This window comes from Podarcis bocagei, assembly GCF_964188305.1.
Source record: "Podarcis bocagei genome assembly, chromosome: 8".
NCBI lineage: Eukaryota > Metazoa > Chordata > Lepidosauria > Squamata > Lacertidae > Podarcis > Podarcis bocagei.
The window spans coordinates 17,579,697-17,597,924 of NC_138133.1; the positions used below are offsets into that span (position 1 = coordinate 17,579,697).

General features: G+C 42.0%; 1 protein-coding gene across 1 annotated transcript in view; it reads right to left on the minus strand.

The window, feature by feature from the left end:
• CDH12 (cadherin 12) overlaps positions 1–18,228 on the minus strand; it is a 689,773-nt gene that overhangs the window by 452,497 nt on the left and 219,048 nt on the right. The gene's annotated exons all lie outside the window — the stretch shown is intronic.

Below are 18,228 nucleotides of genomic sequence, written 5' to 3' on the forward strand. Positions count from 1 at the left end.
CCAATTTTTTGCGGCTGACGGAGCCTCCCACATCCCCTCTGCATTGAAGGTATACCACGCAAAAGTGGTTCCCACCCTCTGCTATGCTGCCCCGCTCTGGGCCCCTGGGTCCAATTTAACATCGCTGGAGACATTGCAGAATCAGTTTCTCCGTCGCCTCCTGAAACTCCCCATGTGTGTGAGCAACGCAGCCATACGTCTGGAGTTAAGGATTGCAACATTGGAGACTGTCATCTGGAAGCGAGTCTTTGGCTATTGGCTGTCCAGCTGGCATAGGCTTCCCGACCATTACCTTTTTCAGTGCCTCTGGCGGGACGAATTTGTTAATCCGTGGGTAGGAAAAATCCATGCCAAACTTCTGAGCATCGGAATTTCCCCAGCGGACTCCCTAAAGATGAACTTACGCTCAGCTAAAAGCCTCACTGAGCAAAGATTAGCAGACATTGAAAATCAACACAACCTTGCCAGAGGTGGGGGTGTCTGCTCCCCCAGGTATCACGGAATAACCCCACCACTTGACCTTCCATCATACATGTCATCTCTTTCATCAGTACCACACCGACTTGCATTTATTCGTGCAAGGTTCAATGTCCTTCCATCGAACCTGCTGAGCCACAGATTTTCCAAGGGTTTGGTGTCTCCGCTATGCGTGTGTGATGGGAAAACTGTTGAATCTCTTCCACATATAATGTTCAACTGTCCCCTACATAGCATAGCCAGGACTAAATTCCTGGGCCCTGCTTTACTGCGCTTGGTTAGCAGGCCTGTTGAGTCACACGCCGCACTGCTTTTGCAGGATACAGATCCTTCTGTCATCATCATTATCAGTGCTAGTTTGTTTTAACAATTTGTATACCACGTGGCTACAATAGTCTCCAAGAAGTGCACAGAAAAATCCAATGCAGAAAAGTTAAAAGTCAGTCAAAATGATAAAGTCATGCTGTAATTAAAATGGCTGCTGGAAGAAAAAGGTCTTCAGTAATAATGGGCCGTGTCCAATGTTACTCCTACTCAGAAAAGATCCAGGGGCAAAATACTAATGGGATGGACCCATGTTAATCCTACGGAGAATAAACACAGTGAAATTAATGAACATTGATTTCAATGGGTCTACTCTGAGCAAGACTTAGTTGGCTATAACCCAGTAGCGAACTAAGGCCAAGATAATATTTCCCCTCTCCTGGAACTATTTCACAGAACCATTCATTCCCCATCAAAGGGTTTGGGATAAAGCATGGATTTTCCAAATGAACATTTAGGACTGTTCAGCCTCTGCAACGCATCTGTTTATTTGCCTTGGGTGCACACAATTTACACAGTGATTGTTCAGTGTGTGCTTCTTCAGGGATTGCATCCAGCTGTTTGACAGTGAAATGGTCTCCCTCGGGAGGTTGTGGGCTCTCCTTCCTTGGAGGCTGTTAAGCAGAGGTTGGATGGCCATCTGTCATGGATGCTTTAGTTGAGATTCCTGCATTGCACAGACTTGGGCTGAATGACTCTCGGGGTCCCTTACAACTCTACGACTATGAAAGGGGGTGAAAGTGCCTGCAAACAATAATCTTTGTTGTTGTTCTTGTTGTTTAGTCATTTAGTCATCTCCCACTCTTCATGACCCCATGGACCAGAGCACACCAGACACTCCTGTCTTCCACTGCCTCCCGCAGTTTGGTCAAACTCATGCTGGTAGCTTCAAGAACACTGTCAAACCATCTCATCCTCTGTTGTCCCCTTCTCCTTGTGCCCTCAATCTTTCCCAGCATCAGGGTCTTTTCCAGGGAGTCTTCTCTTCTCATGAGGTGGGGCCAAGGTATTGGAGCCTCAGCTTCACGATCTGTCCTTCCAGTGAGCACTGATTTCCTTAACCTTTTTACTTATGCCAGAAGCTCTGCCCTTACTTGATTTTGTTTGCCCTCAGTGATATCAATGAGTAGCCAAGTTTGATTGCCTACCTAGTACCATTACATCATATTCAATATGTGATCCCTTGTTGGGCTGGAAGACAAAGAAGCTCTTTAAAGAAAGCCCTTTACTATGAAAGGGACATAGAATGCTGCAGGGAGAGGAATTAATGACAGCAAACAGGATTTTAAAAGGAAGCTTCAGGAAATCTCCTCCCTTCAATTTTTTCTCTATCTTTCTTAAAAAATAAATAAATGGTGAATTTGGTCCAGCCCTAAGTGGTGGTACAGTGGTACCTCGGTTTAAGAACAGCCCTGTTTACGAACTACAGTGGTACCTCAGGTTACATACGCTTCAGGTTAGAGACTCTGCTAACCCAGAAATAAAACCTCGGGTTAAGAAATTTGCTTCAGGATGAGAACAGAAATCGTGTTCCGGCGGCACAGCGACAGCAGGAGGCTCCATTAGCTAAAATGGTGCTTCAGGTTAAGAATAGTTTCAGGTTAAGAATGGACCTCCGGAACGAATTAAGTTCTTAACCCGAGGTACCACTGAATTTGGTTTAAGAACTCAGCAAAACTGGAAGTAGTGTCCCAGTTTGAGAACTTTACCTCGCTCTAAGAACAGAAGCCGAACGGTGGAAGGGCACCGGCAGGGGGAGCCCTCATTAGGGAAAGCGCGCCTTGGTTTAAGAACGGTTTCAGTTTAAGAACCGACTTCCGGAATGGATTAAGTTCATAAACCGAGGTACCACTGTATATCCTCTTGCCTAGCATGATCACATGCTCAGCCAGCAGGTGGTGCATAAGCCTAGCTCTAATTTAAAGAAAGGATCTGTCTGCTGTACCACTTTTCCCAGGCCCACATTTGAAGGGGAAGGAGGGGGAAGGACCTGTCCTGCTTGGCTTTCGTGGTTTTGCAGCTAATTACTTCAGGGTTGTTGTTTTGTTGTTGTTGTCATTTTGTTTTGTTTTGTTTTTTACACACAATGGGAAAGCAAAGCAAAATCACGAAAGCACTTCTGAAAATTGCAAAACACACAATGAATAATCTCCTTTCATAGCTATATATGTTACTGATGTGGATTGTGTTGCTTGCTGTTTATTGCAGGGCTGTTTCAGAGCTTAAGGGTCTCTGTTCAGTGCTATTCCAAATCCTACTACAGTTTGCACTTATAACATGCACCTCGCTGGGTTTTGTTGCTGGTGCTGCTGTTTTCTGAAGAGTGACCATAAAAATAGGGATTGCGGATATACTATCACAAAGCTAGAGCTGTGTGATTTTTTTTTTCTTTTTAGAAGAAATGGGCGGATTGGGAGTAGACTTTTATTCTTTACCTCGTCCTCAGCACAATGTTGCAGTGTCCCAGCTGCACAGTAACTGTTTGTGATCCACGGAGCTGTTTTAGTCAGTTTCTTTTATTATTCAGAGGCCAAAGCCATCTTCTATTTATCTTACAATGTCATTTCTCTAAAGAATTCAGCACAGCAAATGAAGAAAATAATACATAATGGTTTATAGCCTGAAGAATTCAATCTCGTGGTGGTAAGGATGGAACAGCATCCATGGAAGATAATATTAAAAAATAAAATGAAGAAATTTTTGTTACACACACACACACACACACACACACACAGCCTCCCTCTCACTCCTGTCATTTTGAGTGCTCTAGGGGGCAATCCTATGCACGAGAAGCTAGTGTAAAATAAACCAGTGTACGTTATAGTAGCATAGTGCAAAGTTACACACATCCCGGTTGAGCACCCCACCCTGCTATTCTGCCTAGGCCTGACAGAGGGAAAACAAGGCTTTAAAATAGTGTTCTGTCCATGGAAAGAAGGAGAAGTCTCAGCCTGCGTACCAGATGGAGCTGGTAAACAGCTGCCCTGGACACAGAATTGACCTGCACCTCCATGGACAGCTGCGAGTCCAAAATGACACCCAGGCTGTGCGGCAAGGCAAAGCAAAGCAAAGCTCCTTGAGCTCTGCCCTCCCATTCTTCCTCTTGCCCAGGGTGGCCTTGTCCTGTGCCTGAGGCTCAGAGCTGGAGAAACATGTGAGACAGGGGTGGAGGAAGGGGGTGCGGGGGGGGCAGGTTGACCCAGGAGTCACCACTGAGGGGGTGACAAAATGCCAGGCGGCACTCACCATGGGGCCTGCAGTGCGCCCAAGCCACATGTCTATCCTGGGAGAGATGCGGTGGCTTGGGCACGTGCAGGCTCTGCGCTGTCCAAACTGTCCACCCGCTGCCTCCCCCCCCCCCCAGTAGTAGGGTGGCTGAGTGAGAGGAGGCAGGCAGACTCTGGAGGCCCCGCGGTGTGCCCTGCCCCTATGGGCAGCTCGCACCTCCCCAGGCACCCGAGTGGCTTCCTCTGCCACTGACATGAGTCTGGGCCTTGGAAGCTGTGGTTGCAGGTTCTCCTCCACCTCCTCCTCCTCCTTTCCTCCCCCCCCATATAATTTTTATTAAGTTTTCCTATTTAATTACATCTCATTACACAAATCTATGACACAAAGTATTGCTCAAACAGAGCATCGACTTCCTTCCCCCCCTCTTTCTGACTTCCAAACACTTTTTTACTAAATTCTCGCATTTCTATAACCACTTTTTTACCTTTGAACTTCTTCTTTTCTATGATAATTACCTCCTTATATGTAAACCAGATCCTTATTTTCACATTACAAAGCATTTCAGTTTGAGCCTACAAACCTTTCCAAATGTTTATAATTTTCTTCATATAAAGTATAAATTTGCTCCAGTCCTTTTGAAGCAGTTCGTCTCACGAATTCTGGATCTTCCCCGTCAGCTTTGCCATCTCCACATATTCTACCATCTTTATCTGCCAGTCTTCCAGTGTAGGAAGTTCCTGCTGCTTCCATTTCTGGGCCAGGAGTATTCTTTCAGCCGTTGTGGCATACATAAACAAATTTACATCTTTTTTTTTTGAATTTCCTTTTCAATTAACCCTAACAAAAATACCTCTTTTTAAAATTAAAATTGTATTTAAAAACCTTTTTTCAGCTCATTATATATTGCATCCCAGAATGCTTTCACCTTGGTACAAGTCCACCACATATGGAGGAAATTTCCCTCTTTCTCTTTACGTTTCCAACAACCTTCTCCTCCTTTCCAACTCTCCAGCAGCTGGAATGAGCTGCCCAAGGGAGGAGGTCGGCAGCAGAGGCTATGGAGATGCAATGCGGTGCTCCCTCACAGTTTCCACTGCCATTGGCACTGCTCAGGACAAGCACTGGCTCATCCTTCTCCTCTTGGGACAGTGCTGAAGGGAGAAAGAGGGACATTCTGGGATCAAATCAGAAGCCAGGATGGCTTTCAAAATTCCGGGGCTGTCCCTGGACAATAGGTGCACTTGGAGGTTATGCAACCAATAATAAAACAACCCAATAAAGCTACTAGAAAGAAACGGTCATAAGATCAGATGCAATCAACTCAATAAAAATAGCAAGAGGACCCTACCTAGTAGTATGCATTTGAATGGGCTTTGCATGTTTCTTTTTTTGTAGGCCTAGAGAAAGGAATTCAGCCAGACTTCATCTGGTAAATTCTTCCACAGTATTGGGGTAACTAAAGAAAGATCCCAGATTTGGGGTTGCAAAGTGTCAGAAAAAGGAGGAGGGGAGGAAGCCACTGTAAAAAAATCTGGAGTTCCTTTCTTTATGTCATTTTCAGTCCTATCTTCCATGGATACAATTCCATCTGACAGGATTTCTCATGAGAATGGTTCCTTCAGGCTATAAACTCGTATGATCACATTTTTATCTGGTCACACTTAGCTTGTTATATATATATATATATATATATATATATATATATATATATATATATATATACACTTAGCATGTAGGCCACATGAGTGGCATATATTGTTAGTTTCAAGCAGTTATTTTAATTAGTATTTTATCATTCCTGCTACATAAGAAATTCCTGTGAGGAAGGGCTGTTTATAGCTGAAATTAATGATTCCCCTGCCCTTTGAATATTTCAGCGTATCGTTCATGTTTTCCTTTGCACATTCACCAGCCACACAGCAATCATCACACTCATGAGAAAAAAATGCACTTATCTGGAGCATTGTGAATATTGGTGAAATAGTTCAGTGTGTTGTTTTCAATAACACAGGGATTTCTGAAGTGGCTTCTCCTCCCCCCCTTTAATGTAATAGACATGTGCCCTGATTCTTTAGTTACTTATTTATTTTCACATTTTCAGAGATGGTGCAAGCCATTTTGGTGCCCAAGGCAGAGAATCCAAATGCTACTTCCATAGTGATAAAAACTAAATAATTGACAATTTTCTATCCTATAATGCAAACACTCAGATGATTCCCTTTCCCTTTCCTTACACAACCTGGGGATAAGGAAAATCTCCTGTTTAGATGATCAGGGTTTATCTATGCAGTGGTTAGCTTCATTTTACAGTGTCACTGCCTGAACACAATCAAGATCATTAACTTTACTGCTATAATTATGACCTGAAGTTAAACTGTACTCTCAGCAAATTGAATTAATACCTCTATCTTAGTCCACCCCTGCCCATCAAAATGCAGAGAAGGAGAAAAGGTTTTTTTTTTCCTGAAGCTGGAAGCACTATAGTGATTCTGAGTCAAGATGACATATAAAAGTGGGCAAATAGACGATACTGTAAGAAGAAGAAAATAGTGTCCGTGGATTATCAGTTATCTTATTTACTCTCAGGGGAAATGTGAAGCCGATTCCCATAAGTTATTCCCTTCACTGAATATGCATGAAAGCACGCTCTGTGAAGAGCTCCTACAGGAAATATGTTTCTAGATGATCCGATTAACAGAATCCTATCTGGAGATCATAGGACTGAGGGGTAAATCACATGCACAAATAATTCCCCTAACACATTTCCATATGATTCTTCTGAAAGGAATCACTTGCAGAAGTCACCCTCTTCCATGTGATCCCAGAAAGCGTGTTCTCCCTCATGGAGAGCACGTGTTGCGGTGCGGGCTGACAAGACACCTCACTGTTGCTGGGCAAAAGAGTTTGGCCATCTTTAAGCAGGGGCGGGCTGTTACTGGGGAGATTTATATGTTGCCATTTATTGATTGACAGCCCTGTTTCTTAAACACACTGCACGCAGTGACAAGCTTCCTCTTTCGCTGTGTGCTTCGGCTCACCCGCCCTTCCTCCCTAATGTTAGGCTGTTTGCTTGGCCTTGCTATGCCTGTCATGGGGTCGTCTGCTTTGGGGCAGGGGCCTGGTAGGAATTTTATCCATTTGGCTGATTGGCTGGTGCCATTTGGTTTTTGCCTACTGCGTAGCAAATCGTCACGACTTGTAAGGTTGCGTGGCGATTCCCGCCCCCTCCCACAGATGGAATAAATAAAGACACAGGACACCAGAATTTAGGTTAATGGGCGAAAACTGGCCACAACTTTATTGATTACAGGTAAGAACGGTATTGGCTTTAGGCATTAGCCCTATCAGACTAACCGGTATAACCAGGAAGGGTTAAGCACCAACAGGGGGAGCCCCCGAGATGCACATCCCTAGGCGCTCCCTGAGGGGTTACCGCTCGGGAGCGCGCTTTAGGCCCTAGCCTCCATAGGTTTCGGACGAGGCAACGCCCCCCGGAGTCCTTTAACGAACTACCCTTCAACATTTGGGGGACGTGATGGCGTTCCTCCCCCCCAACTCATTTGCATAATAATACCCCTGCCAATGCCTAACCGCCCAAACCAAAGGTGTTGTGACGTTTTGCTACGAGGTAGGCAAAAAAACCAAGTGGCTTCCAAAATACAGCCAATGAGCCAAATGGAAAAACTCCTACCAGGCCCCTTGCAGCGACCAGCCGAAGCCCATAGCAAAGTCCAAATGAAAACCTAAAGGGCGGGAGGGTGGGAAACCGCAGCTGCGGAAAGAAAAGAAAGGGGCAAGCATGGGCTGCCCCGACCTTAAATGCCCCCTACTAGTCCCGCGCCAGCCGATTGGCTGGCACGGTGAATGATGAATGCTAATGAATCCCAGGATTCCCCAAGTCCCGCAGGGCTGCAGGCAGCCCCGTGAGGGTGTGAATGGGGCGTGAGCCCGCAACCCCCCCCCTCCGTACGTCGGGAGTGGCTTTGCGGTTAGGCATTGGTTTGGGAATTGGTTGGTGGAGGGGTATGGATTTGGCTGTGCCTGCGCCTCCAAAATGCTGCTGCTGCAAGGGTTTTCCGTTAAAGGAACCCAGGGGCTCGCCATGCTTTTGTCCGAACCCCCTGGCAAGGGGCTGGGGCCATGCAAGAGTCCCTGGGAGCATTCTGGGGAGAGGTGAGGCATGGTTCCCAGTCCCGTCTCTCTCCCCAGGTGACTTACCCTTCCTGACTTCGTGGGGGGTGCGAATGTCAGAGCTGTCCCCGTGCGGGGTCAGTTAGTCGCTACCAATGCCTAAGCAACCACTCACATTGCTGTATTTTTGATAAAGTTGTGGCCAAAATTATGCCAAAAACCTTAAACAAAAATTAAGTGTCATTGTGTTCTTATTTGGGGTGTCTTGGGGACCTCATCGCGCAATCCATGATTCTATGCCTACCTAATTGTGAACCAAGCTGCTATGGCTTTGAATATTTTCAATATTATTTAACAGCACTGGGCTATCCACATTGGCACCCACTATATTTATAGCCATACAGCATTTGCAATCCCAGGCTGTCTTCTATCAATGGTATCTTACACATTATGCATTTCTCATAGTTCACATTTACATATAGGGCACACAATATAAATGCCATCGTTATTAGATTCACGATTTCGTCTCTCACAGAGCTTTCTATCTACGGGAGGAAAGTATGATATGGCAATATGACTTAAGGGTTGTGACATTGATAACTATTGCCCGCAAGCTAATATGAAAATGAAAGAACATTGTGGAGATTATTTTCTAAAGCGCAGGTGTCAGGAAAGGATCCAATCCATTGTATTTTAGTGAGAAGGGAATGGTCCACTGGAGACAACATCCGCCTTGCAAATCAAACATAATACTGCAAGCATTCATGTACTACTTTACTGTAGAATTCAAATTCTGAAATCTATGGAGAAATGCCATCCTGCAAAAATATTAAAAAATAGGCCTTGCATAGTTTTTCACAATTACACTCTATTTCATTTTGTTGGCAAGTTTGTCATGTGTGCTGAAACTCAGTCTAAGGTGTTTTTTGTTTGTTTTTATAAATTGTTTAACCACATCAGTTAACAAACATGGATACATATGCTATAATATTATTGTTTTAGTTAAATAAATTGTTTAAATTGTTATTAAGGAAATGATTATTTTTCTCCTTCCAATAAAGTACAGCAGAAAAGTTATCCAAATATAAACAGTTAACTTACTAACCTCACAATAATTTCATAATTATCTGTCCATGTATTTCTAATAGTATAACTAAATCAGTAATTTTGGATAAAGGTGTAAAAACTACTCTGAATATTTTTTTTTATTCCAAAAAGGAAACCTTCATCTGGTTGAAAATATTAAGATTATACCAGCAAGAATGAGTTTTTCTGTAAAATAAATAAATAAATAAATAAAGTCTTACTGACTAGTGATTTAAATCATGATTTAAATCGATTTGATTTAAATCAAATCCACTCTGGTTCTACAAGCTGCAGTATTAAATTGAGTACTACCAACTACTCCCTTTTACTACAGGTTTTGTGGTAGCTGCAGTGGCTAGAGTTTTCATCACATTTTATCCAAAAGTGAAATCCCAAGGTAAATTTGAAGGATGGAGGCAGTGAGAGATTTTACTTTCTTGGGCTCCATGATCACTGTAGATGGTGACCGCAGCCACGAAATTAAAAGACACCTGCTTCTTGGGAGAAAAGCAATGACAAACCTAGACAGCATCTTAAAAAGTAGAGAAATCACCTTGCCAACAAAGGTCCGTATAGTAAAAGCCATGGTATTCCCAGTAGTGATGTATGGAAGTGAGAGCTGGACCATAAAGAAGGCTTGTCGCTGAAGAATTGATGTTTTTGAATTATGGTGCTGGAGGAGACTCTTGAGAGTCCCATGGACTGCAAGAAGATCAAACCTCTCCATTCTTAAGGAAATCAGCCCTGGGTGCTCACTGGAAGGACAGATCGTGAAGCTGAGGTTACAATACTTTGGCCACCTCATGAGAAGAGAAGACTCCCTTGAAAAGACCCTGATGTTGGGAAAGATGGAGGGCACAAGGAGAAGGGGACGAGAGAGGACGAGATGGTTGGATAGTGTTCTCAAAGCTACCAGCATGAGTTTGATCAATCTGCGGGAGGCAGTGGAAGACAGAAGTGCCTGGCGTGCTCTGGTCCATGGGGTCACGAAGAGTCAGACACGACTAAACAACAACAACAGCTCAAGTGAAACATCCCAGGAATTGGGAGGGTTCCATAAATAGTTTCAAGAAAGCTAGAAAACTGAAAGCTAGAGTCCCTGCTTGAGACTCATTGAAAACTATAGTGCAAGTGATTATTAGTCAACTTGTGCTGTGCTCAGCATCTGCCTCTCATGAGCACTAGTTGAAAACCCCTGCAAGGTGAAGGAATTATCTACAACATGAGGAAAAGTCTTTTAAGGCCCAAGGCTGGGGCTGAAGCGAGTTTCAAGAAGACTAGAGAAAATTTATCAGGAGATTTCTGTGAGGTCAAGAACTAACCTGCATGACACCAAGCAGGAAGCATAGTCAATAAAACGCACTGAAACCAGCACAAGGCACTTTATTTTACTTTCATTTAGCAAGCCTGTTAGAATACGAAGACATTTTAACAGGCCTATGAAGCTGTTAGCCATACCCCACATCCAAACCGGCTCATGACCATCTGAAGGCCTTATATGAATGAGTATCAGTAGGATAAATGAAGCCAGAAAGTTTGTGTACCATTCAGCGCTACTTGAAATCTCTTTCCTAGTCATCCAGTAACAGTTTAGTATAGAAGAAATGTTAATCTTTTTACAGTACATTGATTATACAACAAAATGTGCAAGATCCTTTCATAGTTTAAGGCATCACTGTTTGTTTCGAGACAGTCTTAGGCGTAATGCTTTTCAAGAACCTCTTACACGAGGGGAACAAGGCTTTAACAAAACATAAAACCGTCTCTCAATCAGATTGGTGTGTCAAAATACGTTGCAGAAAGAGTGCAGTCCTTTCTTACGAAATGTCAATTATATAGCTTTCCCCCCTATTGCTAGAAATTGCATATTTGATAAAAAGGAGACCAAATTGCACACTAAAATACATCAATAGGTTTTCTTTGTTGTTTTTCAGGCTTGCCATTTTCTACACTGCAAGAATGTCTCAAGCCTTATTAAACCAAATATTTGAAGTGTGAATGTATGGATTCTGCCTGCCAGAGGCGGAAAAAGAGAGATGAGCTAAAATCAAAAGAAACCTAAGAATAAAGTGCCTCCTTTCTCTTCAGTGATCTCCTTAATTCATACCCTGGAGGGTAACAGACATGGTTAAACTGAATATCTACAAAAATCCAAACACAACACGCTGGCTAATAACTGTTAGTAAATATATAATTGGTATGATGTCATTCAAAATATTCGTATATTTTGAATGACATCATACCAATTATATATTTACTAACAGTTTTTAGCCAGTGTGTTGCGTTTGCATTTTTGTAGATTGTCACATTTTGCAACACAGGGGTTTGTGTTCATGGTTAAACTGAGAGGCAAACCCTGGATTTTTTGGGTGTGGGTGTGTTTTTAAACCCACAAAATACCAGCTTCTACCAGAAATCAGTCCAGATCATTGGAGGACAAGATATATTTGCCATCTCTACCACTTCTGAGAAGATGTCCACCAGTTTTAAAGCTTATCTGCCACCCTTTAATATGAACTCAGTTTTTAATATACAATTCATGTGTCAAGTTTTGCTTTGTTTTGTTTTTTTAATAGCCACTGAACGGAAGCAAACATGGTGATCACAGTGAGGAGAAAACCAATGTTTGCCCAAGAGAAGTGCTTATTTACTGTGGCCAAAAGTACAGGATGATATCTAATGCTAGTCATTGTGTATTAGTTGTAATTTGACCCATTTAAATGGGCTTCAGCCAATTGATTTCAGTAGGTGTACTCTGAGTAAGACTCAGTTACACAATACCCGTAATAGTGACACCTCTAATTAATGCTACATATTTTTTAACTTAGAACAAGGGGGAAAAACACCCTCTAGTTTCTCTCTGTCTTTCCCCAAATTAATTCCAAAGGCATTTCATACAATACTTGCAAACTGGACCTACCAGACATTTCCCTTCCACTTCCACCTATGCATTTTCAGTGGGAAAATATCCACTGCCTGGAGGAATGGTGACTTAAAGCAAAATGGACTTAAGGGCAGAATACCCAAAATTTTAATGCATTTGTGCCTGACAGTGACACTTCATCATTTTAAGAAGACATTTTTAGATGGAAACATAAAGCAGGAACATAAAAGTAAAATTTATAAGGGCATTTTAAGGAAATGGCAGAGTGAAATATTCAGAAGACACTGGCATATATATATATATATATATATATATATATATATATATATATCCCCAAAACCAGAATCTCATCATTGGTAATTGGATGGAGTTCACCCTAAGTACCATGTGAAATGCCTGATCAATTAAGGTAATAAAACACATAGCACTTAATGGTCTATAATGGGATGACACCCCTACCTAATAATGCCCTACCTGATAATTTTCATTATGCAGAAGGTGGTATCCCAGAAATAAATTGCATTTTCTGAATAAATCAGCAGGTTCCCGTGAGCTCTACATTTTATTTCAAACTCATGGGAGTTGTAAGGAGAGGGAGCCCAACACAGGAGTAGCTTTCATTCGCCTATTATCTCATTCTTCTTAGAAGAGCATGTGTATCAATTTTAGGACAGATGAAAAGGTGGTATTGGTGATATTATTTGGGATGAGGGGGGTAGAGGGAGTTCGGTAGGCTTAGCCTGGAAAATAGAAGACTGAGAGGAGATACAATAGCCATCTTCAATATCTTAAGGGCTATCACATGGAAGAGGGAGCAAGCTTGTTTTCTCCTGCTCTGGGGGGTAGGACTCAAAGAAATGGCTTCAAGTTAAAAGAAGGATATTCTGACTAAACATACGAAAAAACTTTCTGACAGTAAGAGCTGTTCAACATTGGGGCAGTCTTCCTCGGGAGGTTGTGGACTCTCCTTCCTTGGAGGTTTTGAAGCAGAGGTTGGATGTGTTTCGATATTCTGTTCCACCTTAACAGATGTGTGGAGTTGTTGTATGTCACATGCCTGTTTACATTCCAGCACAGCTTGCTGGGAACTTCTGTTGTGTGTATAGCTTTTGATTAAGCTGCTTGTTTGGACACAAAGGGGAGAAGACATGTTTTTCCCTTTGTCCTGATGCTGAATAAAATGCCTGTAATTACGCTTTACACAGCCTCTATCTGCCCTTCTGTTGCAAAGAGTATTTTTCTCGGCTAGCTTGCGTGCTCAGCTCCTGAAGGTTTCTGAAGCTCGAGTCGCAGTTACATGCTGATCCAAGGACCGGAGATCGCCCGGCTGCCGGCTGGTGGGCTGGAGCTAGCTGGGGGCCTGCCAATTGCCCCCGTTTCCTTGGATGCATCCCAACACAATGGCTGTCTTTCATGGATATTTTAGCTGAGATTCCTGTATTGCAGGGGGTTGGACTAGATGACCCTTGGGGTCCCTTCCAACTCTATGATTCTATGATATTAGTTCTACGTACGCAGACAAGCAATGTGCAACATGCCAGCTTCACTTAGAAACAAAATTATTTTCCAACTAACAAACAGCTGAGAAAATTGAGGTAGGGTTGTATGTTTACAGCAGGTCTGTTTTAATTAAATTTAATTTTTTTGCCAGCTGTCTATTTTTTTTTACCTTTATACTTAGATGCTTTAATGTAACATTAATATGACACATATCTGAACTCCCCCCCGTATCTTTTTTTATTCACTTTTTCCAATCAGTACAAACACCAAACTAAAAAGACACATACAACAAAAAACCATAACAACAATAATAACACAAATTTAGATACAGTAATATCCCTATTCCTACTCCTTGTTTATCATCACTCTCCCCCCTCCTCTATTTCCCACTGTTATCCGCCTTGTCACTTAGATATTCGTTCCTTGTCACTTAGATATTCATCAAAACATTATTTTATTTTATTTTGCTTCTAATATGGCGCGATACAACCACTTTTTTTGGCCCCTTGAGATCTTCCAAGTTTCCGGAATATAATTTAGAATTAAATTCAGTTCCCCTAAATAACCATTTCTTTTTATTACTTTTGTTATAAATATCCTGTTTTATTTATTGAGAATAAAACAGGAACTATGAGGGGAACTAAAGAGGTCTCAGATCACAGCTAGCATAAAACAGCTCCAAAGCATTTCACTTCAACTCTGTATTTGAGTGGCTTTAGTTCTACATCTCACGTTTTCAAATAGCAGATTGCAGCGTGTGGTCTTTTATGTGGGCTACCCTGAACTGCCTCTTCACCAATATGTACCTCTATCCGCACCACCCCTGCCCTTATCTCTGCACAGCTATTGCTGAACTTCAGCTGTCTCTGAGTGAAGGTAAAGCATATTATCAGTCTGGGTACCACACAGATTTCTCACTGTGCTGCTTCAAACAGGACTGCTGGCATTTCACCTCTGCCAGCAGCCCTTGGGCATTGCATTTTTGAGTCATTCTTCAAAGCTGCGGTATGTCTCACATTTGACACCAACAAGCTGAGGCACTGAAACCCTGTGGAACATGACCTGGAGATGGGAGGAACAGAAGATCACCAAGGATCTATGGCAGTGCTAAGTTAATTTGAGGCATGGAAGAGACTTCTGGTCAACTGTGCCCCAGGACTAATTAAAATATATATGAAATAAAATCTTCTAACTCAAAGCAACAAAGACTTTATATGCACAAACTGAAGAAGATAGTAATGCTACCCATTTATCTATATACAAGCTCCTTGATACAATAAAAGAAGCTTTTAGTTGTCATCTTACAATAGTTCTGACCTTGTATGATGTTATCTCCTAAAAATCATGGGGCAATGTTCAACTATTACTTGGGTTTCCCACCAAACGGTTCTAACTTAAAACAACAGAAACATAAGCTGAAGGTAAAGAATGAAACCAAATTTTCAATCACATGCTTTCCTTTGGCAATAGTTCCTTTTTCAGACTCAGTTATATATGTATGCATATTTTGTACTATGGATAGCCAACTGCTTTAGTCCGTGGGCTAGAACTAGTCACCAGAGATTTTCACCTAGTCCCTACCCCTGGTCTACTTTCCCACTTGGTGGTATAGAATGGGTCAGGGCAGTAGTGAAGGCAGGGGCTGGTGGTGGCAGCAGGAATAGATGCACGTGGTGGCACTCCATCTCACATGACAATACTCTTGTGGAGTCAAGTTCAGTGGCCTTTCAGGCATGGTTGAGATGAAAATATTCCATCTGTTGAAAATGAGTTCCAGTGAGGGCTTTACACATTTTCACTAGGAAGGCCAACATTTATACACTGCTGCCTTGGTTAATTAGTTTAAATACTAGTATTCTTTTCCTAGATCTGCCTATTCTGTTTGGTTTGGTTTGGGTTTTCCCCATGGGGCAGGATCATCTTTAGGAGACATTCAGAAAAGCGTGCAACTTGTAAGGTATCTACAAGTGTTCTGCATTAGTTTTAAGTAAATATGTGATCTTTCCTACAATATTCTTAAATACACAGAGAGTTCCCACAAAGTTCCAATGACTCCCTACTAGATAAGATCTCCTTCCAACTCATGGAGGATCTTTTGAATGGCAACCAGGGAGGTGGTCATGCTCATCTCTAATACGTACATTTTCTTAACATAATATGCTTTAGTTAACTTTGAGTACACCACTTAGAGATTGTTACTATATTAAGCAGTATGCTCTCTCACACACACTTGCAGCGCAATAAAAATAAATAATAGAAATACACAAAATATACTCGGATTACTTTCAGAGTGTTTCTGAAGCTTTCTCCATCATTTTCCTGACTTGGGGGAATTGTGAAATCTTTCCCTGACATTGAACTGTTTCACCATATTTAAAAGGTGCACTTATGATCCTAGCCAGAATATTTTCATTTTTACTCTAACTAGAGTGTTTCAATCACTTATAAGGGGAGGTCTAGTATTTGTTGACTCGTATATGTAATTTATCTCTACCTGAACGTGCATATAGTTTTATTGGTGCAATGTAGAAATGAGCACATTACATTGTGTTGTAAAGAGGTGCCCCGTTCTTCTTCAATGAATGCATTGAAAACCTTTATAGCTTATGACTTTTGTTGTGTGTTTTATATTTATGGTACCCATTTACAAGCAAAACTGTCTCTTGGAGTGTCTGAATTCAAAACATTTTTATTGGTCTTATATCAGTTTATATATTTCCAGAAACTACGTAGTGAAGCTTTAGAATACAAAAAAGAAAGGCATATTCATTGGAGGAGCTGCAGGCAAATCCATGAAACTTGCTAAGAAGCTAGTTTGAAAGTCTTATTTGGGCACCAAAAGACCACTATATTTGCTTCAAATTTCACTGAAGCCAAACTCTGGTGACAAATCTAGGAATGTACAAATCTTCCATTCTGAACCACTTCACTACTCTCATTATGTAAGCTCTTCAGTCTCCCCTCAAAATTCCTCAGATGCATGGCCTGAGGCATCACTCCCAGATTCACTTCAAACTCAGCTTATATTTTGCTGGCAGATCTAGGAAATTGCAGCATAATTCAACAACTCATAAAAAAGTGTCCACATCATTTTGTAGTATCCACTCCCTTAAGGCCTCCTATTTCACAAAAGATGATTTCCACCCCCCTAAATGTGCATGGACACATTCTTATTTCTCAAATCGTAGCCTAGAGAACAAAGTGAATATAAAAAATAAATTCAAAAATTATGTTTTCAGGAGTAATACTGCCCATAATTGTTTCAGCACATGAACATTTTTAATGGGAGAATCAGAATATTGGCTGAAGTCAAGACAGCCTCCCAACAAGCACAATGTTAGAACTCTGGATGATACCTAAGCAAACTTGATTCTCCTTTTTTGATCTTCTCATTTCTTGTTCTTACCTTGCTGGGTCTCGCCAGGAAGTGCAGCCAGTGGGAAAATGTGAGGAGCACCTTCTTCTTCTTTGGCGATCACTCGTAGCCGAGTAAGATTGTCTTCCATAAACATGGTTTTAACAATGAGTACCGTAAGTGACTGTGGAGGCCAATTCTGGATCCACAAATCATTTCACAGTAGGGACATTGGTTTTCGGGCGGGAGTTGATCACAGTGTGGATTTGCCAAGCATGCCTTCCTCTTAGCATGTTTCTCCCTTGTGTCCTGAGTTTGAGTGTCTTCAAAGCCCATGACACCTTTGGTAAAAGCTGTTCTCCAACTGGAGCGCTCGCAGGCCAGTGTTTCCCAGTTGTCAGTGTTTATACTACATTTTTAAAGATTTGCCTTGAGGCAGTCTTTAAGCCTCTTTTGTTGACCACCAGCATTACACTTTCCATTTTTAAGTTCGGAATAGAGTAGTTGCTTTGGAAGATGATCATCAGGCATCCGCACAACATGACCAGTCCAACGAAGTTGATGTTGAAGAATCAATGCTTCAACACTTGTGATCTTTGCTTCTTCCAGTGCACTGATATTAATTTGCCTGTCTTCCCAAGTTATGTGTAAAAATTTCCGGAGACACCGTTGATGGAATCTTTCGAGGAGTTGGAGATGGTGTTTATAAGTGGTCCATATTTCACAAGCATATGGTAAGGTAGTGCTACCTGCCTGCTACACTTCCCAGAATATCTTGGGAGCAGCACAAAGCAACATGATATGGTGTCACTCCCAAGGCATTCCAGGAAGTGCAGCTAATGACCCTTGTGCTTCTGTGATCATAGAATCATAGAGTTGGAAGAGACCACAAGGGCCATCGAGTCCAACCCCCTGCCAAGCAGGAAACACCATCAGTGCTGAGCTTTTAAAAATAAGTCTAGATGTAGTGGGCCAGGGATTTTGGTTATAACATTTAAACGGAACAATGGGAGAGACTCTGGAGGGAAGGCATTAAATTTATGGCTTACTGTGATTTAAAAGAGAACTTCATGAAAATGCTCTACAGGTGGTATCTAACACCTGTTAAACTGTCTAAAAGGTTTAGAGCCAGGCCAAACACCTGCTGGAAATGTTTGGAGGTGGAAGGCACTTGGATCCACATGTGGTGGAACTGTAAAAAGATCAGAGAATACTGGGACATGATTTACAACAAACTTAAAAA